The sequence below is a fragment of the Meriones unguiculatus genome (assembly GCF_030254825.1).
Source record: "Meriones unguiculatus strain TT.TT164.6M chromosome Y unlocalized genomic scaffold, Bangor_MerUng_6.1 ChrY_unordered_Scaffold_25, whole genome shotgun sequence".
Lineage (NCBI taxonomy): Eukaryota > Metazoa > Chordata > Mammalia > Rodentia > Muridae > Meriones > Meriones unguiculatus.
In genome coordinates, this window is record NW_026843710.1 from 15151116 (window position 1) to 15175207 (window position 24092).

Genomic DNA, 24092 nt, shown 5'->3' on the forward strand with positions numbered 1-24092 from the left:
TTTCTCTCAGTCTCCCTCTCTCTGCCTACCACATATGGTTAAGTATGAAAAGCTTTAAGTTTTAGTGAAGGACTACAACAAGATGACTGCTTGCTGATGTGACACAATAAATGGTCTTTTTAAAAACATAAGCAATGTCCTAATTAAATGCTTTTTGTTCAAAGATTTGCCTTGGTCAGGGAGGGTTTTCACAGTAAGTAATTCACTGAATGTGGACATATCTGTGTATTTAACAAATAATAATGGAATATGTGATAATGTGAAACTCATAAGTCAAGGACTTGTGACTTTATTAATGACCACCTGAAGGAATTATGTGGAACTAGCTTTGGCAGCACATATACTGAAATTGTATCAATACTGAGAAGATTAGCATGGTTCTTGAACAAGGATGACATGCAAATTCCTGTAATGTTCCACTTGTTTTGTTGAAATTAAAGACAACACAAGCAAAGGAAATTGTGGAGAGAAAGAACATAGGGAATAAAACAGGAACTACAGAGTTAAGCATAATCAATAGACTAAAAGAGATGGAAGAAAGAAACTCAGGTGTGAAAGATACAATGGAAAAAATCGAGGTATCTGTCTAATAAAATATTAAAACTAAAAATATCTGACACAGAGCAACCAAGAAATTCAAGACTTCATAAAAAGAAAAAGAAAAAAAAAAAAACTTAAGGATAATAGGAATAGAGGAAAAAGAAGATTGCCATTTCCAAGGCCCAGAAAATATTTTCAACAAAATCATGGAAAAAAATTTTCCCAAATTAAAGGAGAGGCCAATAAAAATACAAGAGGTATATAGAACATCCAATAAATTAGTCCAGAAAAGAAATATTTCCGGCCAAAAATTATCAAAATATTAAGTATACTGAACAAAGAAAAAAATACTAAAAGCTGCAAAGGGAAAAGGCCAAGAAACATATAATGGCAAACCCATCAAAATCACACCTGACTTCTCAATAGAGACCATGAAAGCCAGAAGGGCCTGGATGAATATCATGCAGGCCCTAAGAGAATACAGATATCAGCCCAGGCTACTATATCCAGCAAAACTCTCAGTCCTCACAGACAGAGAAAAAAAGATATTCAATGACCAAAACAAATTTCAACAATACCTACACACAAATTCAGCATTACAGAAGACACTAGAAGGAAAAATACAACCCAAGAAAACTAGCTTCTTTCAAGAAAACACAGGAAATAAGTAACCTCACTATAGTAAAACCAAAAGCAACCAAGCACACAAACAAACTACCACACCCAGCATCAAAACAAAGGGTCTAACAGCCACTTGTCATTAATCTCTTTCAATATCACTGGACTCAATTCTCAATAAAAAGACACAGACTAACAGAATGTATGCATAAACAACACTTGGCAATCTTTTGCATACAAGAAACATACCTAAGTCACAAATATAAACATTACCTGAGGATAAAGGGCTGGAAGCTGGCTTTCCAAGCAAATGGACCCAAGAAGCGAGCAGGAATAGCCATTCTAATATCTGATAAAATAGACTTTAAACCAAAATTAATTAAAAGAGATGGGCACTTCATACTCATCAAGGGAAAATTCCACCACAAGAAAGACACCACAATCCTGAATGTATGTTCCAAATACAAGGGCACCCACATATATAAAAGAAGCATTGATGACACTGAAACCACACATAGATCCCCAAACATTAATACAGGGAGACTTCAACAAAGGACAGGTAAACAAAACAGAAATTAAACAAAGAAACAATGTCTCTAACGGAGGTCATGAATCAAATGAACCTAACAGACATTTAGAGAACCTTATACCCAACACAAAATAATTTACCTTCTTCTCAGCACATCATGAAACCTTCTCCAAAATAGACCATATACTTGGTCACAAAGTGAGCCTCAACAGATATAAGAAGATTGAAATACTCCCTTGTGTCTTATCTGATCACCATGAAATAAAGTTTGAACTCAACATGAACATAAATAGAAAAAAGCCTCCACACATATGGAAACTTACTACTAAATGAAAGCTGGGTCAGGAAAAAAAAATAAAGAAATTAAAGTCTTCCTAGAATGAAGATGAAAATGAAAATGATGGCACAATTTACTCAAATTTGTAGGACAGAATGAGAACAGTGCTGAGAGAAAAGTTCATAGCACTAAAGGCCTTCAAGAAGAAATTCGAGACAGCTCATTCAAGCAACTTAATGGCTCACCTAAAAACCCTAGAAAAAGAAGAAGCAGACAGACCAAAGAGGAGTAGACAGCTTGAAATAATCAAACTCAGGGCTTAAATCAATTAATTAGAAACAAATAAAACAATTCAAAGAAACACTGAAACCAAGAACTGGTTCTTTGAGAAAATCAACCAGCTCGACAAACCCTTTGCCAAGCTAAATAAAAGGCAAAGAGATACCATCCAAATCAACAAAATCACATGAAAAGGGGGACATAACTACAGACACTGAAGAAATCCAAACAATCATTAGGACTTACTTCAAAAGTCTATATGCCACAAATTTGAAAATCTAAATGAAATGGACAATTTTCTTGATCTATTCTACTTACCAAAGCTGAATCAAGACCAGGTAAATAATTAAATAGTTGTACATCCTCTAAGGAAAAAGAAGTGGTCATCGAAAGTCTCTCATCAAAAAAAACAAAAAAAAAAAAACAAAAAAAAAAAAAAAACTTAGGACCAGATGGTTTCAGCACAGATTTCTACCAGACCTTCAAAGAAGAGCTAACTCTAGTTCTCTTCAAACTATTCCACAAAATAGAAACAGAAGGAACATTATCAAATTCATTCTATGAAGCCACAGTCACCTTGGTTCTTTAACCTCACAAAGACCCAACAAAGAAATAGAATTTCAGGCCAATCTCCCTTATAAACATTGATACAAAAATATTGAACAAAATACTTAGAAACTGAATACAAGAATACATCAAAGATATCATCCACTAGGACCAAATAGGCTTCATCCCAGGTATGCAAGTGTGGTTCAATATATGGAAATCCATCAATATGATCCACCCTATATTAAATGAAAGAAAAAGATCACATGATTATCTCCTTAGATATTGAAAAAGTGTTTGACAACATCTAATACCATTCACGTTTAAAGTATTAGAGAGATCAGGGATACAAGGCACATATCTAAACATAGGAAAGTTATATACAGCAAACTTAGAGCCAACATCAAACTGAAAGGAGAGAAACTTAAAGCAATCCCACTGAAATCAGGGACAAGTCAAGGCTACCCACTCTCTCCATATCTCTTCAACATAGTTCTGGAACTCCTTGCTAGAGCAATAAGACAGTTGAAGGAGATCAAGAGGATACATATTGGACAGGAAGAAGTCAAAGTATCACTATTTGCAGATGATATGATAGTATACCTGAAAGACCCCCAAAATTCTACTAGTGAATTTCTGAACCTGATAATCACCTTCAACAAAGTGGCTGGATACAAAATTAACTCAAAAAAATCAGTAGCCCTTCTATATACAAAAGATAAAAGGGCTGAGAAAGAAAAAACAAACAAAAACAAACGAACAAAAAAAAAAAAAAACACCATTCAAAATAGCCACAAATGACATAAAACACATTGGTGTAACCATAACCAAGGAAGTCAAAGACATGTATGAAAAAAATTTCCAGTCTCTAAAGAAAGAATTAAAAAAGATATCAGAAGATGGAAAGATCTCCCATGCTCATGGTTTGGCAGGATTAACATAGTACAAATGTCCATCTTACCAAAAGCAATCTACAGATTCAATGCAATTCCCATCAAATTACCCATACAATTCTTTACAGACTTGGAAAGAACAATTCCCAACTTTATATGGAATACCAAGAAGTCCAGAATTGCTAAAACAATGCTTTACAAAAAAAAAAAAAAAAAAAAAAAAAAAAAAAAAAAAAAAGGTCTTCTGGAGGTATCTCCATCCCTGATCTGACTGAAGCTGTACTATAGAGCAACAGTAATAAAAAGTGCATGATATTGGCACAGAAACAGAAAGATGGATCAATGGAACCAAACAAAAGAACCAGAAATAAACCCACATACTTATGGACAACTGATGTTTGACCAAGATGCCAAAACCATACAGTGATAAAAAGACAGCATCTTCAACAAATGGTGCTGGTCTAACTGGATGTCTAAATATAGAAAAATGCAAATAGATCCATACTTATCATCCTGCACAAAACTAAAGTCCAAGTGGATCTAAGACCTCAACATAAAACCAGACACATAAAGTCAGTTAGAAGAAAAACTGGGGAAAACCCTAGAACTCAATGGTAGAAAAGACAACTTCCTGAACAAAACGCCAAGAGAACAGGCTACATCTAAGAGCAACAATCAGTAAATGGGACCTCATGAAACTGAAAAGCTTCTGTAAAGCAAAGGACACTTTGTCATCAAAACATAACGAATGCCTATAGATTGGGAGAGAATCTTCACCAACCCTGGATCTGAAAAAGGGCTAATATCCAGTATATATAAAGAACTAAAGAAGCTGAAAGGCAACAAACCAAGTAATCCAATTAAAAAAATGGGGAACAGAGCTAAACAGGGAATTCTATACAGAGGAATATTGAATGTCAAATAACACTTAAAGAAATGCTCAACCTCATTAGCCATCAGGGAAATGCAGATCAAAATGACGCTGAGATGTCACCTTACACACATCAGAATGGCCAAGGTCAAAATCTCAAGTGACAGCACATGATGGAGAGGTTGTAGAGAAAGGGGAACTCTCTTCCACTGCTGGTGGGAATGTAAAATTGTACAACCACTCTGGAAATCAATCTGGCACTTTCTCAGATAACTAGGAATAATGCTTCCTCAAGATCCAGCCATACCACCCCAGCATATATACAAAAGATGCTCAAGTATACCATAAGTACATTTCCTCAACCATGTTTGTAGCAGCTTTATTTGTAATAGCAAGAAGTTGGAAACAACCCAGAAGCCCCTCAAATGAAGAATGGATACAGAAATTGTTGTACATCTACACAATGAAGTTAGCAATGAAAAAACAAGGAAATCATGAAATTTTCAGGTAAATGGTAGGACCTGGAAAGGATCATCCTGAGTGAGCTCTCCCTGAAGCAGAAAGACACATATGGTATATGCTCACTCATATAAACATATGATATAGGATAAACCTACTAAAATCTGTACATCCATAGAAATTAATCAAGGAAGGACTCTGACTAAAATGTTCAATCCCCATCCCGAAAAGCAAAGAGGATGGATATCAGAAGAAGAAGAATTTGTCATTTTCTTATCTGAATAATACTCCATTATGGAAATATTCCACATTTTCCCTGAAGAATATTGTCAGTCCTATTCTTTAGTCATTGGAAGTTGTTGGGAGGTAATCATTGTATTGAATGACAAACTTTCAGGATAACAATGTTCTTTTATCCTAATATTCCCCCCATCTTCTACTTTCTGGTGATTTGAATTGCAATGTTCCCTTGAAGCCCATCTATTTACATGTGGAGTGCCCAGTGAAAAACTGTCTGGTTAGAGATTGGAGATATGGCCTTGTTAGATAATATAATTTTTCCCCCTAATTTCTTTCTCAGCCCTTTTATTTGTTTTATACAGGAGGGATACTTAATTTTTTGTGTTAATTTTTTATCCAGCCACTTCGGTGAAGGTGTTTGTCAGCTGTAGGAGTTCCCTGGTAGAATTGTTTGGTAACTCAGGTATCATATAATTTGCAAATAGAGATATTTGACTTATTCCTTTCCTATTTGTATCCCCTTGATATCCTTCAATTGTCTTATTGCTCTAGGAAGGACTTCCAGAACTATGTTGAAGAGATAAAAAGAAAGTGAGCAGCCTTGCTTTGTCCCTGATTTCAGTGAAATTGCTTTAATATTCTCTCTGTTTAGTTTGATGTTGGCTATAGACTTCGTGTATATTGTCTTTAGTGTATTTAGATATGTACCTTGTATCCCTGATCTCTCCAATACTTTAAATATGAATGAATGTTGGATTTTGTAAATTATTTTTCAGAATCTAAGGAGATCATCAAGTGTTTTTTTTTTCTTTCATTTTTTTTAATACGATGCATCACATTGATGTATTTCTGTATATTTTTCCACCCCTGCATACCTGGGATGGAGCCTACTTGGTCATAGTGGATGATATCTTTGATGTTTTCTTGTACTCGGTCAAAGACATAAAGTACCTTGGTATGACCCTAACCAAGCAAGACAAAGACTTGTATGACAAAAAAAAATTCATGTCTCTGAAGAAAGAAGATATCAGAAGATTGAAAGATCTCCTATTCTCACGGCTTGGCAGGATTAAAATTGTAAAAATGGTCATCTTAACAAAAGCAAGCTACATTTTCAATGCAATTCCCATCAAATTACCAACACAATTCTTTACAGAACTTAAAAGAAAAATTTTCAAATTCATATTTTAAAAACCCAGAAATTGCTAAAACAATCCACTAAAAGAAAAAGATCTTCTGGAGATAGCTCCATCCATGATCTCAAGCTTTAGTATAAAGCAAAAGTAAGAAAAACTGCCTGGTACTGGCATAGTAACAGAATGGTTGATCAATGGAAGCAAATAGAAGACCCAAAACTAAACCCACACACTTCTGACTTTTGACAAATTTGCCAAAAACATGTAATGGAAAAAATACAGCATCTTCAACAAATGTTACTGGTCTAACTGGATGTCTAACTACATGTAGAAAAATGCAAATAGATCCATACAGCATGCACAAAACAGTCCAAGTGGATCAAAGACCTCAACATAAATTCAGGCACATTAAATAGGTTAGAAGAAAAAAGTGGGGAAGAGCCTTGAACTCATTGGCAGAGGAGACAACTTCTTGAATGGAATACCAAGATCACAGAGTCTAAGAGCAACTATCATGAAAGCTTCTGTAAAGCAAAGGACACTGTCATCAAAACAAAGAGACCGCCTCCAGATTGGGAAAGAACCTTCACCAACCCTTTATCTGACAGAGGACTCATATCCAGTATATATAAAGAACTAAAGAAGCTGAAAAGCAGCAAACCAAATGATCCACTTAAAAAATGGGGAACAGAGCTAAACAGAGAACTCTCTGTAGAGGAATATCGAATGGCAGAGAAGCATTTAAAGAAATGCTCAACCTCATTAGCCATTAGGGAAATGCAAATCAAAACAACCCTGAGATTTCACCTAATACCTATCAGAATGGCCAAGATGACAAACTCAAGTGACAACACATGCTGGAGAGGTTGTGGAGGTGGGAATGTAAACTTGTACAACCCTCTGGAAATCAATCTGCCGCTTTCTCAGACAACTACAAATAGCACTGCCTCAAGATTCAGCTATACCATCCCTAGGCATATACCGAAGAGAGTCTCAAGGACACAATAAGGACATTTGCTCAACCATGTTTGTAGCAGCTTTATTTGTAATCACCAGGAACTGAAAAAAAATCCAGATGCCCCCCCAACTGAAGAATGGATAAAGAAATTGTGGTACATCTACACATTAGAATATTACTCAGCAATACAAAACAAGCAAATCATCAAATTTGCAGGTAAATGGTGGGAATTGGAAAAGATTATCCTGAGTGAGCTATTCCAGAAGCAGAAAGACATATATGGTATATACTCACTAACACATATATAAGATAAACCTAATAAAATCTATATACATAAAGAAACTAATCAAGCGGGAGGACTCTGCCTAAAATGCTTAATCTCCATTCTGAAAGTTAAAGAGGATGGTCATCAGAAGAAGGAGAAAAAAAGGTTACAAGTTAGGAGCCTGCTACAGTGGGCATCTGAAAGGCTCTGCCCTGCAAATTGTCAAAGCAGATGCTGAGATTTATAGCCAACTGTTGAGCAGAGTGCCTGGAATCTAATAAAAGAATTGGCAAATAGTAAGATCTGGAGAGGACAGGAGCTCTACAAGGAAAGCAACAGAACCAAAAAATCTGAGCACAGGGGTCTTTCCTGAGACTCATACTCCAAACAAAATCCATGCATGGAGATAACCTAGAACCCCTGCACAGATGAAGCCCATGGCAGTTCAACATCCAAGGGGATTCCATAGTAATTGGAACAGGGACTGCCTCTGACATAAAAAGATTAGCCTTCTCTTTGATCGCCTCATCCTGAGGGGGGAGCAGCCTTCCCAGGCCACAGAGGAAGAGAATGTAGCCACTCCTGCTGATATTTGATAGACTAGGAACAAAAATAAGCATAGGAAGATGACACCTAACAGTGGACTTTGGGAGGGCCATGCGTGGAGAAGGAATAGAGAAGGTGGGATGGGTAGGGAAAGATGGAGATAGAGGTGTTTGTTGGGGCTACAAAGTGAATAAAGTTTAATTAAGAAAAATTAAAATAAAAAATATTGAAAAAATAATTCCTTTTGGATTTATTATAGGAGGCTGTCCTTTGAGATTGATATGCCAATGAAAGTGACCAGACAGAATGAAGTCTCTGTCTCTCAGTCTCTGTGACTTTGTTTCAGTTGGTCTAGGTCTCTATTTCTGAATCTGTCTCTCTAGCTCTTTCTCCCTCTATATATGTCAGTCTCCCTCTCTCTGCCTGCCACTTCTGGTTCAGTATAAAAAACTCTCAATTCTGGTGAAGGACTAAAACAAGATGAGAGCTTGCTGACTTGACATCCTGAAAGGTTTCTGTAAAAATATAAGCTAGGTCCCAATTAAACTCTTTTTGTTCAAAGATTTGCCTTGGCTAGGGAGTGTTTTCCCAGTAAGTAATTCATTGACTGAGGACATATCTTTGCATTTATCAAATAATAATGGAATCTGTGATAATGTGAAAGTCACATGTCAGGGACAAGTGACATTATTAATTCCACTTGAAAAAATATGTGAGCCTTTTTCTGAACTAAGAGTCTTGGACATAGAAACTCTAATCTCTGTGTTGTGTGTTTTAAGCTGCCCATACTGAGACATGTAGGGCTGAACACCCTGTCTCTCAAGCATGCTGCCCTTTTAATAACTGGTCCTGAAACATGTCCTGGATTTCAAGTTTTTCAGGAAATCATTCTCCCTCTCAGCCAATTAGCACCTGAGAGAATCTTGAGTTTTCCATGGAGATGCCACCTGAGCTCATGGGGTTTGAGGTAGCTGGCCAACCACTAGTTCAGAGCTAGGATTCTCTGCAATATAATGAGATCCTGGAAAGCATGCCTTACAAAGTCAAAATCTGCCTTCTTTAGTGAAATATTTTCTTCATCTTAAAAAGTCATTTTAAAAGTTGTCAACATATTTTTATTGACTATGTGGTGTTGTAGGAGACTATTAATATTTACTATTGGTTTATCTTCTAGTAAAGCTTGTTATTAACCTTAGACAGCTGTTTAACCAAATTACCACACAGAGACTGCGTTTTTAGTTAACCTAGAACACAATGCTGAGCAATATTTACTCTCTCCTAAGCCTCCAAGCCCTCAATTTCCTAACATTTAGATTTCCCACAGTGTACTTGCTTTTTGTGAAATCTTAGGTCTGGCTCATGCTCCAAGTCCTCCAAGATCTCCCTCCCACTTTCTCTCCTCACTCTCCTAATGCCCCTTCTCCTCTTACTCCTTTCCTACATTCTGACTCCTCCCCTCTTTGCTGTCCTCTGGCTCCTCCCTGCTCAACATTCTGTCTAGTTGCTTTATTTTGTTCCTGTTTACACAAGAGTTGAGACAGGATGCTTAGAATGAGTATCACAATACAATATCCAGATTGAAACCAGAGAGTTGGGGAGGCATTGGGAGAAAAATCAGCATCTGAATGAACAAGGTTAAAGTCTATACATTAAAAAACAAACAAAAAACAAAACAAAACAAAGCAACAACAACAACAACAACAAAAAAAAAAAAACATTATACCAAGAATGTGGGAATTTGGTATACTATACAGGAAACACCTTTTCCATTGCTCCCAATTTCAAATTCCCACACATGTGTTACAATAATATTTTTTAAATACACCAGTTCAAGTATGTGTCATTCATATACCCACTGGAACATGATCAGAGTCTCAGTGCCAAGGCTCTTAAAGAAAACTGAGTTCATGCTTGCAGAATCGTGGCACCACCCCCAAGAAGAAGCCATCAGTCCTGAAGAGATCTATATTTCATAACCTTGATTACAGTTTTCCTTATCCATTTATTTATTGTGATTTATTTACACCATATTCCCTCTACTGCCCCCTCACTCATCTACTTCCAGTCCCACCTAGCTTCCCTCTACCCCTTTGGAATTTCTAAAATTTTCCTGATAGTGGAGGTCCTCCTCAACCTCCTAATTGACCCTAGCTTATCAGGTATCACCCAGGCTGCCTGCATCATCTTTCTCTGCAGCCTGATTCTTAGGACATTGTTCTCCTTTTGTCCTTAATTCCCTGTATTTATGACAATCATCCTTCCTCCACTCCTATAGGATTTACAAAGCACTGAGGAGAGGGAGAATTTCATAGGGAAATCCCATTAAGACCTGGGTGTTTTAAGGCCTCTCTCTGCATAATATTGGACTGTGGGTCTCTGTATGCAATCCGATTTGATGCAGAAGGAAGAATCTCTACAGATCCAAAAACATGGCAATGATCAATCAGTTGAGGTCAGAGAGCTGTATATTTTAATAACAACAGCCTGGTTTGCTTGAAATTTTCCTTAGGATGCCCTTGCCCAGCAGTTCATTTCACTGCCACACAATCTCCCTAGTAGAAGACTGGTTTAGTCACAATTAGATGGCCTATTGAAACTTTATCCCCCACTCTTAGAGAACCTCCTAATAAGTGAACACATGCCATATTTATCTTTCTGCATTTTAGTTACCTTATCCAGGATGATTTTTCCTGGTTCCATCTATTTGCCTGAAAATATGATGTCATTTTCTTAACTAAATAATACTTCATGTTGGAAATATTCCACAATTTCTTCAAAGGAGATTGTCAGTCCTGATCTTTAGTGCTTGCAAGGTGCTGGGACTTTAATTATTGCATTGGATGACAAACTATCAGGATAACTATGTTATTTTAGCCTAGAAGTCCCTAGGAAGGTATGCTTTGAGGTCTATATGCCAATATAAGTGACCAGTCAGAATGGGTTTCTGTCTCTTTGTCTCTGTCATTTTATATATTTGTTTTTATATATTTGTTTCTGTAGGTCTCTGTTTCTCTATTTCTTAATCTCTCTAGCTCTTTCTCTCTCTGTTTCTCTCAGTCTCCCTCTCTCTGCCTACTGCTGGTGGTTCAATAGGAAAAGCTCTCAGTTTTGCTGAAGGACATCAACAAGTTGTCTGCTTGCTGATGTGGCATCATGGATAATTTCTGTAAAAATATAAGCAAGTTCCCAATTAAATGCTTTTTGTTCAAAGAGTTGCATTTGTCAGGGAGCATTTTTCCCAGTAAGTAATTCACTGACTGAGAACATATCTGTGCATTTAATAAATAATAATGGAATCTCTGATGATGGAAAACTCACATGTCAAGGACATAGTTCTTTTTTTATTTTTTTTTTATCAGTTACATTTTATTAACTCTGTATCCCAGCCGTGTCCCGATCCCTCATTCCCTCCCTCCCTCATCTCCACCGTGCCCCTTTCCAAGTCCACTGATAGGGAGGGACCTCCTCCCCATTCATCTGATCCTGTTTTATCAGGTATCTTCAGGACTGGCTGCACAGCCCTCCTCGGTATCCTAACAGGACTTCTCCTACCTTCGGGGGTGGGGAGACCAAAGAGCCAGTCATTGAGTTCCTGTTGGAAATAGTCCTTGTTCCCCTCACTTTGGGAAACCAATTGGTTACTGAGCTACCACAGGCTACATCTGAGCGGAGGTTCTAGGTTATATCCATACATTGTCCTTGGTTGAATGTCAGTCTCAGAAAAGACCCTGTGCCCAGATGTATTTGGTCCTTGTGGAGCTCCTATCCTTTCCCCATCAGACTAACTCCCCTTCTTTCTTATGATTCCCTGTACTCTGCCAAAGGTTTGGTCATGAGTCTTTGCTTTGAAAACACTGCTATTTAGAGTCTTTCAGATGCGCTCAGTAGACTCCTGTCATACATTCAATGCACATCCCATCTGTCTTTCTAAATGAGGATTGAACATCTTACCTCATGTCTGCTCTGTTGATTATCTTTTTTAGGTGTATAGATTTCATTATGTTTATTATATCTTATAGGTCTATATAAGTGAGTATATCCCATGTTTGTCTTTCTCCTTCTGGGATATTTCACTCAGAATGATCTTTTCTAGATCCCACCATTTGCCTGCAAATTTCATGATTTCTGGAGAAAGGGGAATCCTCCTCCACTGCTGGTGTGAATGTAAACTGGTACAACCACTCTGGAAAGCTATCTGGTGCTTTCTAAGACAATTAGGAATAGTGCTTCCTCAAGACCCACCTATACCATCTCTAGGTATATACCCTAAGTTTGTTCAAGTACACAAAAGGGATACTTGCTCATCCATGTTTATAGCAGCTCTATTTGTAATAGCCAGAACCTGGAAACAACCCAGATGTCCATCAAAGGAGGAATGGGTACAGATATTGTGGTATTTTTATACAATGGAATACTACTCGGCAATCAAAAAGGATGAAATCATGAAATTTGAAGGACATAGGTCTTTATTAATGAAAACTTGAAAGAAATGTGGGACAGATTAACTGAACTAAGGATCTTGGACACAGGAACTGTCATCTCTGGGTTGTGTCCTTTCACCTGCCAAGATTAAGGTATGAAGTTCTGCTCAGCCTTTCTTTCAAGCAGGCTATACACCTGGCCCTTTTAATAACTGGCTCTGGAAACTCTGTCTGGCTTTCACCTATTTCATGACATCATTTTCCCTCTCAACCAATCAGCACCTTACCCTTGTGATGTAGATGTGGATGTCATTATGAATTTTGATGTTGTGATGCAATTGTGATGTCATAACAACATTGCAATTGGATGTCCTTATATCATTGTGAAGTTTTACCATTTTTGAGGTCATAATAGCTTTGTGATGTCAAAATTCCATTGTGATGTCATACCACAATCATTTTGTAATAACATTGTGAAGTCATAATAGCATGGTGATGTCAAATACCATTGTAAAATCATCATACTATTGGGAAGTCATAATATTTTAATGACATTATATTATTTTGATGTCAAAATCCATTTGTGATGTTATAATAGCATTGTGAATTTCTACCATTGTGATGTTGTAATAGCATTGAGATATCATAATACCATTGTGATGTCATAGTAACTTTTTTGTTGGTCATAATAGCATGGTGATGTCATAATACCATTTTGATGTCTTAACCGCATTTTCATATCATAATAGCATTGTGATATCCTAAGAGCATTATAATCTCATAATAGCATTGAGATGTCCTAATATCAATGTAAAGTCATACTGTTTTGAAGTCATAATAACACTGTAATGTCATAATTTCATAGCAACGTCATACTGCAATCATGTCATAATAGCATTGTGCTGTCATAAGAGCAAGTAATATCATTATGAATTTTGATGTCATAAAAGAATTGTGATGTCATAATAGCATTGTGAAATCTTAACACCATTGTGATAGCATAATACCATTCAGATGTCATTATAGCATTGAGATGTCCAAATACTAATGTAAATTCATACCATTGTGAATTCATAATAGTATTGTAATGTCATAATTCCATTGCGATGTCATAACACAATCATATCATAAGAGCATTGTGTTGTCATAATAGCAGTGTGTTGTCATAATAGCATTGTGTTGTAATAAAAGTGTTTTAATGTCATAATAGCATTGTTAACTAATATCACCAATGTGATAGCATAATAGCATTGTGATATCATCATAGCATTGTGATGTCATAATAGAATTGGGATGTCATGATAGCATTGGGATATTTTAATAGAATAGGGATGTCATAATACCTTTGTGATATCATGGCAACCTTTTGAAATCATCATAGCCTTGTGATATCCTAATACTATTGTGATGTCATAGTAGCAATGTGATGTCATCATAGCATTGTGATGTCATACCACAGTCATTTCTTAAAAGTATTGTGGTGGCATAATAGCTTTGTAATGTCATGATGAATTTTGTTGTCACAATATTGTGATATCATAAAACTTATTACTGTCACTAAAGCATTGTAAGATCTTAATAGCAATATGAAACTATAAGACAATTTTGATGTTGTAATAGCATTGTGATGTCATAATAACATTTTGAGGTCATAAAAGCATTTGATGTCAAAGTAGCATTGAGATTTCAGACAATTTTAATGCCATAATACAATTTTGATGTTGTAATACATTTTTGAGGTCATAATAGCATTGTGATGTCATACAAGTATATTTAGGTCTTAATGTGATTGTGATGTTATAATAACTGTGATGTCATCAGAACATTATTATGTCATAACAACATAGTTATGTTGTCATAGCTTTGTAATGTCATCATAATATTTTAAAGTCATAACACCACTATGATAGCGTAATAGCATTGTGATGTCATCATAGCATTGTGTTGATATAAGACCATTGTGATGTCATAATAACATAGTGAAATCATATTACCATTGGAATGTCATAACTTTGTGATGTCATAATAGCTTTGTGATATCAAAATACCTTTGTGATGTAGTAATAGCATTGAGATATCATAATTTCATTGTGATGTCATAATTGCACTGTGATTTTGTAATACCACTGTTTTTAAAAGGCAAAACTTCCATCCATACCAAAAGGGCACAAACCAAATAAAGCCAAAACAAATGTCAAAACCCAGGTACAGGATGCCTACCCTAAACCTAAACCTAACCCCAAAACCCTAACCCTAACCCTAACCTTTTACACATATGAAGTATAATTTTTGAGTCTTCAGTATTTAACTAGGCTGGTGTGTACTTTGCCAGCTGTAAGCCTCCTGTGTATATCTTGCATTAGGCATGACCAACATTTATCCCATGTGAAAATATGTCATGTTGAAAGGATAAGTCAGCTTCCAGAGCAGTTTGACATGTTAATTTAGTCAGCATTTAATTTTTTTTGACATGGCAGATGTGCAGTTTCCATATTTGTCACCCAGCCTAATTCTATGTCCTTACAATGACAAACATAACATATCTCTTAAGCCAAAATGCCCTTTAGTACCAGTTGTTCTGTGGAAGTCCCACTTGCTGAGATTGGGTGGAATTTTTAGAGAATTATGACTTGATCTCTCCTCATATGAAACTAAAATTAATGTGAATTCCTCTTTAAAACAGTAAGGACATAACATATATCATTAAGAAAAATGAACTTACATGTTAACCTTAAGAAAAAACTTGTCATTTTGAATCTTGTAACTCAAAGTCTTTAAATGAAAATGAAGCAAAGGGACAAGAAAATTTTAAGTTTTGGGTCAGTTAACCTAAAACAAGCAAAGCCCAGTTGGTTGTTTTTTGGAATTTAGTTGACCTTTTAGTGAATTGGTGGACCCTTACAAGAAAGAGCTGACAAGTATCTTGCATCCAGAGAGCTTTAAATTTTAGCTGTTATTAGACTGATATTTATTAGATTGATATTTTATTAGATTGATATATTTATCAATCTAATTTATGTTGTCTATAACTTTAATATTCAATTCATTGGTTCTTTTCCCATTTTCTCCTTGCACTTTCTTGGAGAAGTCCTCCAGAAAAGCCACTACCATGAAATATATTGCAAACAGATCCATGACTATGACAAACAAAACAAAGTCAAAGTGGATTAAAACACTCTTTGTCATGGTATTTATTTTTAATTTTAAATGCAGTTTTAAGCCAACCTCTATCTAGAGGTCTGTGTACCTCCATTTCCTTTCTTTCCAGATATGACTGCTGAATTAGCTGAGCTAAGCCAGCCAAAGTATAAGGGAACCATGCTTGTGTATCCTCCTGTTAGAATGTAGCAGCAGCCAGTTTTGTTATGTTAAGTCTCAGGTCTGTCCACAATAGGCTGTCTTTTGCTCTAGGGCCTGTTTAAGAGTCTTTATTATAGAAACATTAATTGACCTGGGAGTTTTTAGTTTTAAATTTGGGTTATTGGGCTTGTATTACTGTGAGCTTATTCCCCCCACCAAATTAGTTAAAGAAGGAATTAAGGGCTGTGGAAACTCAGATTTATTGTACACTTGGATTAGCTGGGTGCCATTTGTTGATAGTTATTAATATTAACTATTAAAATATCTTTATTTAAGCAGCAGTTATTCCTAAACCCACCTGTATACCCAAATCACAACACAGACACTGGGATTTATTTAATTCACCTAGAATACAATGCTGGGAAATAGTTAATCCATTCTAAATCTCCAAAACAGCATAGATTCCTACCTTTCAGATTTCACTCATTATATGTGCTTTAGTCATATCTTATATATGGTCCATCTCTCCATGTGGATATAGTGAAAGGGTTAGACTAACTTTGTAATCTATATGTCTTCTAAAGCCTATAGTTTTGAGTTTTAGGTCCAGGTTAAGCTAACGCCTCTTAGTACCTTTCCAGAGAGTGAAGGAATGTGACCCTATCTGTGAGGACAGATATAAAAAAAGGGCAAGCAAGCAATGACCTTCACTCAGCAAAAGAAGGACCAGACCCTTGTCCTTGAGATAGTGTTTCTTAGCAACGAACCTAGACTTCTTCTGAGTAGCTTTTGACCTCCAGCCAAAAGTCTGTAGCCCCTAATCTTCAAGGCTGAGCTAACCACCCCCACCTTAAATTGCAGCTGCATCCACACTTGGCAGGACTGGCCAAGCTTGAGCAACTAAGACTAACCAATTGTCTTACTTTATAACTTCCTCATCCAATCCTAAATTGTCAAAACTGGAACTTCAAATTTCCCACAATTTTTCTTTTAAAAACCTAAAGGCCTTTGTCTCCCAGTGCCACTCTTTGCTTACCGGCAGGGATGACCCCCTTGTACAATGGTTAATAAACCTCTTGCTTTTGCAACAATTCTTGGTCTGGGGGAGTTTCTGAAAAGGGCCTGATTGAACTCCTGAGCTGTGAGAACCCAGGTCTTACATTTTTTGGTGCGTTGGCCAGGAAAGGGCGTGCCCCTTCCCCAACCCTCATCAGACTGAACTTGGAGGTCGAGCTCGGAACAGGTTAGTCTGTTTCTGTCATAACAATCTGTTTCTTGTCAGAGATGGCTGCCATGAGGCAGCCTCTCAATTAGATTTTTGTGGTACCAAGCTGTTTCAGTTTAGGCGCCTATCTGTACCTTTTTGGTCATCTGATCAGTCATTGCGATTGACAGACGTGTCAGAATATCGCTTGACTGGGAACTGGGGGATGCCCCAGTTTCTGTTTGGGAGGTTGGATCTGAGATGGTCCTCCTCCCGTCTGATTTTTGTAGAGAACAACCGCCACCAGGCAGATCTTCTATCAGAACACTGTGGTACCACTCACAAGGGTGTCCTTGTTTAATTACTTGCCTGATTCTTTATGTTTCTGTTGCTGTTGCCTCTCTGACTCTTTTGACAGGGAGATGATCTAGCTCGAGAGCATCTGTAGAAGGGGTTCGAGTCCACTGAGTGGTTCAAGGCCACTCGCCTGGAACAGTTTCATTAAGGCAGACAGACATGTCATTAATGCCAAGTCTATAGGACATCCTGTAGGACACTCAGCTTGCCCCTTTCTGTGAACAGGGAGGAGCAGAGAGTTTCTGCTCCCCCAGCAATTTAAATCCTGTGTTCCTCATGTATGTATGTATTTTTCTGTGTCTATTTCTTTGTAGACTTGGAATGATGAAAATTCGGACAGAGTATAGTTAAAATTAGAACTAGTTCTTGGCCCGGGAGTGCACATGGCTGCATGGCAGGACACCAAGCAGTGTGCTCTCCCTCCTGAGGGAGCCAAGGAGGGAATGCTTTTGGGTGGCTGGGGAGACATGTGGAGCTGGGGCTGGAGCTTGGGCAGGTGGTGCTCAGGCACTTGAGCATCTGTGGAATAACAATGCACACCCAGCAGGGCATGGGCTTGATGTGGCCCCTTGTTGAGATGGACAGCCAAAGAGCACGGGGGAGGGGAGAGGCCCAGCCAGGAAGCAGGTTCAGGACCTGCGGGGGAGGTAAGCTAGAGTAAAGCTGACAAGGGAGCCAAGGGAGCAGGCAAGGCTCATGGGCTTGCTAGGTGGAAGTCCTTAGACATGGCTAGGCGGGGATTGGCACCATAGCTGCTCCACAACAGGAGCTGCTCTGGCTGCTGAGAGTGAGGAAAAACTCCTCCCCCTTGTCTTCATGCCAGCTCAGCAGGGAAGTGAGCAGCAGGAGCTCGCCACGCCCTCTTGCTCCTCTCTTCCCTCCTCCCACCTAGGGGGCTTGCCACTTACAGATCAAATAGTAATTTAGGAAAAAAAACTGCACTTGCTGTAATGTTTAGAATTACAACTGAGTATAAAAAAAAGTTTTGTCTATCTGTTTAAATATATGGCCATTATATGATTGTTTTCAACTGGTTTTAAATGACTGATATGATAGAAAATAATTGGGTATGTTTTAAGGTTAAATTCAAATTCTTGCTTAAAACACGTATATGTGACTATGTGTTTGTAGGGTCTATAAATGCATACGTTTAAATAACAATGTAAATTGCCACATGGTGTGGCTCAGGAAAAGAACAAAGATTGCAAAATATCTGAGTCAAATTGATTTTATTTCCTTTTAGGATAAGAAGAAAGTCTTATTCTAAGTTGATATTGGTTCTGAAGATTGGGTTGTTTTCACTGATAAATTTTGGTCTTAAAATCGGGTTTCGACTTTTAAAATTATGGTTATGCTTTGTAAATTCACTCCTAAAGAAGATACTTTGCTTTGATATTGCAGGGACGAGTTTTAAAAATTGTTTAGATGTTTAAGAGGATAAAACATCTACAGTTTATCAGATTTTTTTAAGCAATAACTCTTGGGCAGTCTAACAGTGAACTTAAAACAGTTTCCCAACCCTTGGGAAAATTAAAAAAAAAATTAATGAGAGTTTTCCTGTTGTCTGAAAAGAAAGAGAGAGTGAGCGAGAGATATTTAAAAAAAATAGCTTGTCTAAAGCAAAAATGTCGGTTAAGCCAGAAAAAAAAAAAAAGCTAAAAACCTGAAGGTATATAGGATGTTGCAAAAGGTTAGTAGATGTATTATAAAAAGCCAGAGAGTTAATATGATTTGAGGAAAAAAAAAACTGTATTTAAATGTTATAATTCATTTAAAAGGCTGGTAATTCTTCATTGCAAAATGTTTTTTTATGCTCTTTTAAGGAGAAAGAATTCTGGCTGATAGGTTTGATATGGCTATGTTTAGTATTGCCAGTCGAAGCCTGTGCTAACACATGGCTAGCCGCCATGATGGTTCAGGGATAGAGAGCACATAAAGCTGTAGTTTTGCTGCCATATTTGTTTAGGGCTTCCAGCTGAGTTCAGTTACACGTGGCCAGCCACCGTGCTGGTCCGGAGATAAAGAGGGTGGAGCCATGAGTTTACCACCATTTTGTCTAGGTCTCTCAGTTATGTTCAGTCCTCTAATTAGTGTTAAGTGCAAAGTGCAAAGCTTTTTACTGTTCAATTTTAATACAAAGTGGTAGGATCAGCAAGATTTACTAGCCTCTGTATAAACTGTATCTGATTAAAAGGTTTACTTTAATTTTAGTTCATAAATATAGACTTAAAGCTACGCTAACGACTGCAGACTGCAGTTGGTTAAGATGTTGAGCTCTACCTACTGTCGTTGTATAGTTGTTTTTTTTTAAGGTTAAGCCTAGGATGGGTAACTATAAAGTTTGCCTATTTGTCTTAAAATATATAGTTCTAAAACATACATGTCAAAAATATGCTGGAACTAGATTAAATAGCATTCTGTTTTATAGGACACAGTTTAAAACAGGTGATAAAAACAAAAAATAACTCAGATATGCTGGCCCTCAAGCTTATCAGAGATCTGATGAATATGGCATTTTAACATATGTAAGTTTATTGTGGCAGAAAGTCCCAAAATCCTGACAGTAGCTTCCCAAGGTCTCCAAGAAGATTTGAACAATGACAGATAACTGCAACTCTGGATTGTGGTATACTAACCACTGGGAAATACTGCCCCAACTGTCCCACTGCTAGGGCCCAGCCTAAACTACGGACAAAGCCATGGACACGTGAAGAGCCATTGTCTCACATTGTGAGAGGCAAGGTGAGGTCAGTCTCTCCTGTTCCTCTTTCCACAGCAGCAGTTTCTCATCCTCTATGCCTGATGGCTAGACTGCCTCTGCTCAGAAAGCCAGGAGACCACATTAACCAGGGACACTGCCTAGGTGATGGACTAACTAGTCATCTCTGTCATTTTGATTGGTACATTTATTTAGCTCATAATTTATCCTTCTCAGGTCTCTGATCACATTGACAGCTAGGCTAAAAGGCTAGGCTTAGTTAACAGTAACTTGGCAGCTAAAGAGCAGACAGTTAGGTTCACTATCAGCTCATTGGACAGTTCATTAGTTAGTTAAAACTACTAGGTACTATATCTTTTGTGTAAAAGAAAAAAAAAACAACAAAAAACTGGTTTGCCCTGCTCACAGGCTTTACATCAGTTGCCAATGTCTTATAATAATAGTTAAATAAAAAAAAAATATAAAGTTTATATAGGGTCTGAGGATACAGGAGTTCAGGTTATAAAAATCTAAAAAATGTTGGTCTACATACTGATCAAAGTGTCAATTTAATGGATGTCAGGTTAACACTTAAGTAAAAAAAAAAAAAAAAGTTCAAGCAGTTTCCCATGCAGGCAATTTTAGCCAAAATAAGAGGGTTTAGTCAAGGTTGCACAGAGCCTGATGTCTGGTTACTATGGTTGCAAGGAGTTTCTCAGGGTCAGAGCAGTCCACTGTAAGACCACCAGTCTGTGAGAGACTGGACTTTAAAAAAAATAGACAAGAAGCTGAGTTCCGATGCTCAGATGCCATTAACTCCAAAAAGGCTGCCACATGGACACACTTAAGTTGTTTATATAAGATATAAAACAAACAGCTGACTGGTACCAATTCTGTTGGATGTAGTTTTTACCTGTTACTCTCAAAATGTTGCTGTATTAGATTTGCTGATATGTTACTTTTCTGAGTATATATATATATATATATATATATATTTCCTTTTGTGTACCAAAAATTCATATGAGTTCATAAAAATCAAAAGGTCATGAGACCTAAATCTGGCATAGCTCAAATGGATCCCAGAAGAGTTTTTCCCTGCTGTTGGGATTCCTCACTTTTTCCATTTAACAGACAAATCTTTACTTCTGTCTCTAGTCTGAATTTGTCTCAGCAGATTTTCACCTGGTTGACTCTGGGCTGCAAACTAAAATCTGGACTTGTTGGAAGCTGACATGACTGCTCCCTGTCTCTTCAATTGGATCAACTAACCAGAGACTGTTAAGGACTGCCTCATTGACCAGCCTTTGACTGGCTCCTAGTAATCTTTACCCATGTACTCTCCCCAACTTTTGACCAGTATTTCAGCCTCTTTCAAACTGAAATGTCAACGATCCAATCATCAGAATGAAGAAATTCCAGAAGATGGATCATCGGCCCATTGTCCCATTCTACAGGCTGAAATGTTCAGTCAAAAAAAATTTTTTTTTCTTAAGATAAAATTCTCACTCTGCAGCTGCCTCATGATTGAAGCAGTTTCAAGGAGAAGGGGGAAATGAAAGGGTTAGACTAACTTTGTAATCTATATGTCTTCTAAAGCCTATAGTTTTGAGTTTTAGGTCCAGGTTAAGCTAAAGCCTCTTAGTACCTTTCCAGAGAGTGAAGGAATGTGACCCTATCTGTGAGGACAGTTATAAAAAAAAGGGCAAGCAAGCAATGACCTTCACTCAGCAAAAGAAGGACCAGACCCTTGTACTTGAGATAGCGTTTCTTAGCAACGAACCAAGACTTCTTCTGAGTAGCTTTTGACCTCCAGTCAAAAGTCTGTAGGCCCTAATCTTCAAGGCTGAGCTAACCACCCCCAACTTAAATTGCAGCTGCATCCACACTTGGCAGGACTGGCCAAGCTTGAGCACCTAAGACTAACCAATTATCTTACTTTATAACTTCCTCATCCAATCCTAAATTGCCAAAACTGCAACTTCAATTTCCCGCAATTTTTCTTTTACAAACCTAAAGGCCTTTGTCTCCCAGTGCCACTCTTTGCTTACCGGCAGGGATGACCCCATTGTACAATGGTTAATAAACCTCTGGCTTTTGAAATGAGTCTTGGTCTGGGGGAGTTTCTGGAAAGGGCGTGATTGAACTCCTGAGCTGTGAGACCCCTGGTCTTATACTAGGACCTCTCCTCCTTATTCTCCACCTCTCCTTCCCTGCTTCCTTACTCTTCCTTCCACTATGGACCAGGATGACCCACCCTATCCTCTGCATTGCTCAGCATTGTAGCTGGTTGTTTTATTGAAGATACAGAGAACATTGTAATCGACTATTAATATTTACTATGGGTTTATCTTCTAGCAAATCTTGCTGTTAATTTTAAACAGCTGTTTAACCAAATCACCACACAAAGACTGGGTTTTTAGTTAATCTAGAATGCTGGGCAATATTAACTCCCTCCTAAACCTCCAAGCCCTCAGTTTCCTAACATTTAGATTTCTCGCATTTTACTTGTTTTTTTGTGACATCTTAGGTCTAGCTCATGCTCCATGTCCTCCAAGCTCTCTCCTCCAGCTCTGCTCTCCTCACTCTCTTCTCACCCGTCTCCTCCCACTCCTTTCCTGCTCTCTAGCTCCTCCCCTCTTTCCTGTCCTCTGGTTCCTCCCATTGCACAACATTGTATCTACTTGCTTTATTTTGTCCTGTTCACACAAGAGTTGAGACAGGATGCTTATAGTGAATATCACAACCCAATATCCAGATTGAAACCAGAGAGTGGGGAGAGAAATAAGCATTTGTTTTAACAAGAGTAAGGTATTACATTTTAAAAGAACATTATACCAACAAGAGAACAAATGGTGGCATGTTTACACAAACTTGAGACAAGTGATACATAGAATAAGTATCACAGTGCAATTTCCAGATTGAAAGCAGAGTGGGGGACAGACATCTGCATTTGAACAAACAATGGTAAATTTTATACATTCCAAAAGAACATTATACCAACAATTTGTTTACATATAAATATATATGTATTATATATATATATATATATATAGTATACATAATATTCTGCCTGCATGCCACAGGTTGTGACCCACCCTGTGGTTGCTGGGAATTGAAGAAGGACTTCTATAAGAGTAAACAATGCTCTTAACCTCTTAGCTGGTTCTCCAGCCCTGGTCTCAAATTTCTCTAGTTCATATTGCTTAAATTTTCATTGTCATAATAGCATTGTGATATCATAATAAGACTGTAATGTTATAATACCATGGTGAAATCATAATACCATTGTGTTATCATAATACCATTGTAAAATCATAAAACCATTGGATGTCATGAAACTAATGCAATGACATAATACCATTGTGATGTCATATTTCCACTGTGATATCACACCACAATCATGTCTAAATAGCATAATGCTGTCATAATAGCATTGGGATGTCATGATGAATTTTGATGTCATAATGCCATTGTGATATCATTATACATACTGATGACATAAGAGCATTGTGATTTCATAATAGCAATGTGATGTCAAAATAGCTTTATGATGTCATATCATTGTAAACTAATGACACCATTGTGTAGTCATAATAGCATTGTGATGTCTTAATAACATTGAGAGGTCATTCCATTGCCATATCTTTTTTTTTTGAGGTCATAAGAGCATTGTGATATCATCATAGCATTTTGAAGTCCTAATAGAATTTCAAAGCCACACCAAAATTATGATGTCATAAGACAATTGGGATATAGTAATACCATGGAGATATCATTAAACTGTGAGTCATAATACCATTGAAATGTCATAATAGCATTGTGAAGTCATGAGACCATTGTGATATCAAATAAAAGCATTGTGATGTAATAATACCATTTTGAGGTCATAATACCATTGTGATTTCAAAATTCCATTGTGATATTTTTCCATATGAGGTCATAATTGCATTGTGAT

The 24092-nt window shown here is 37.2% G+C and overlaps 1 non-coding gene across 1 annotated transcript; it reads left to right on the forward strand.

Annotated features, from left to right (window-relative positions):
• Positions 1-323: 323 nt before the first annotated feature.
• On the forward strand, positions 324-426 carry LOC132651778 (U6 spliceosomal RNA). The gene has a single exon (XR_009589342.1). It is a non-coding gene; the product is annotated as a U6 spliceosomal RNA (small nuclear RNA).
• Positions 427-24092: the final 23666 nt, after the last annotated feature.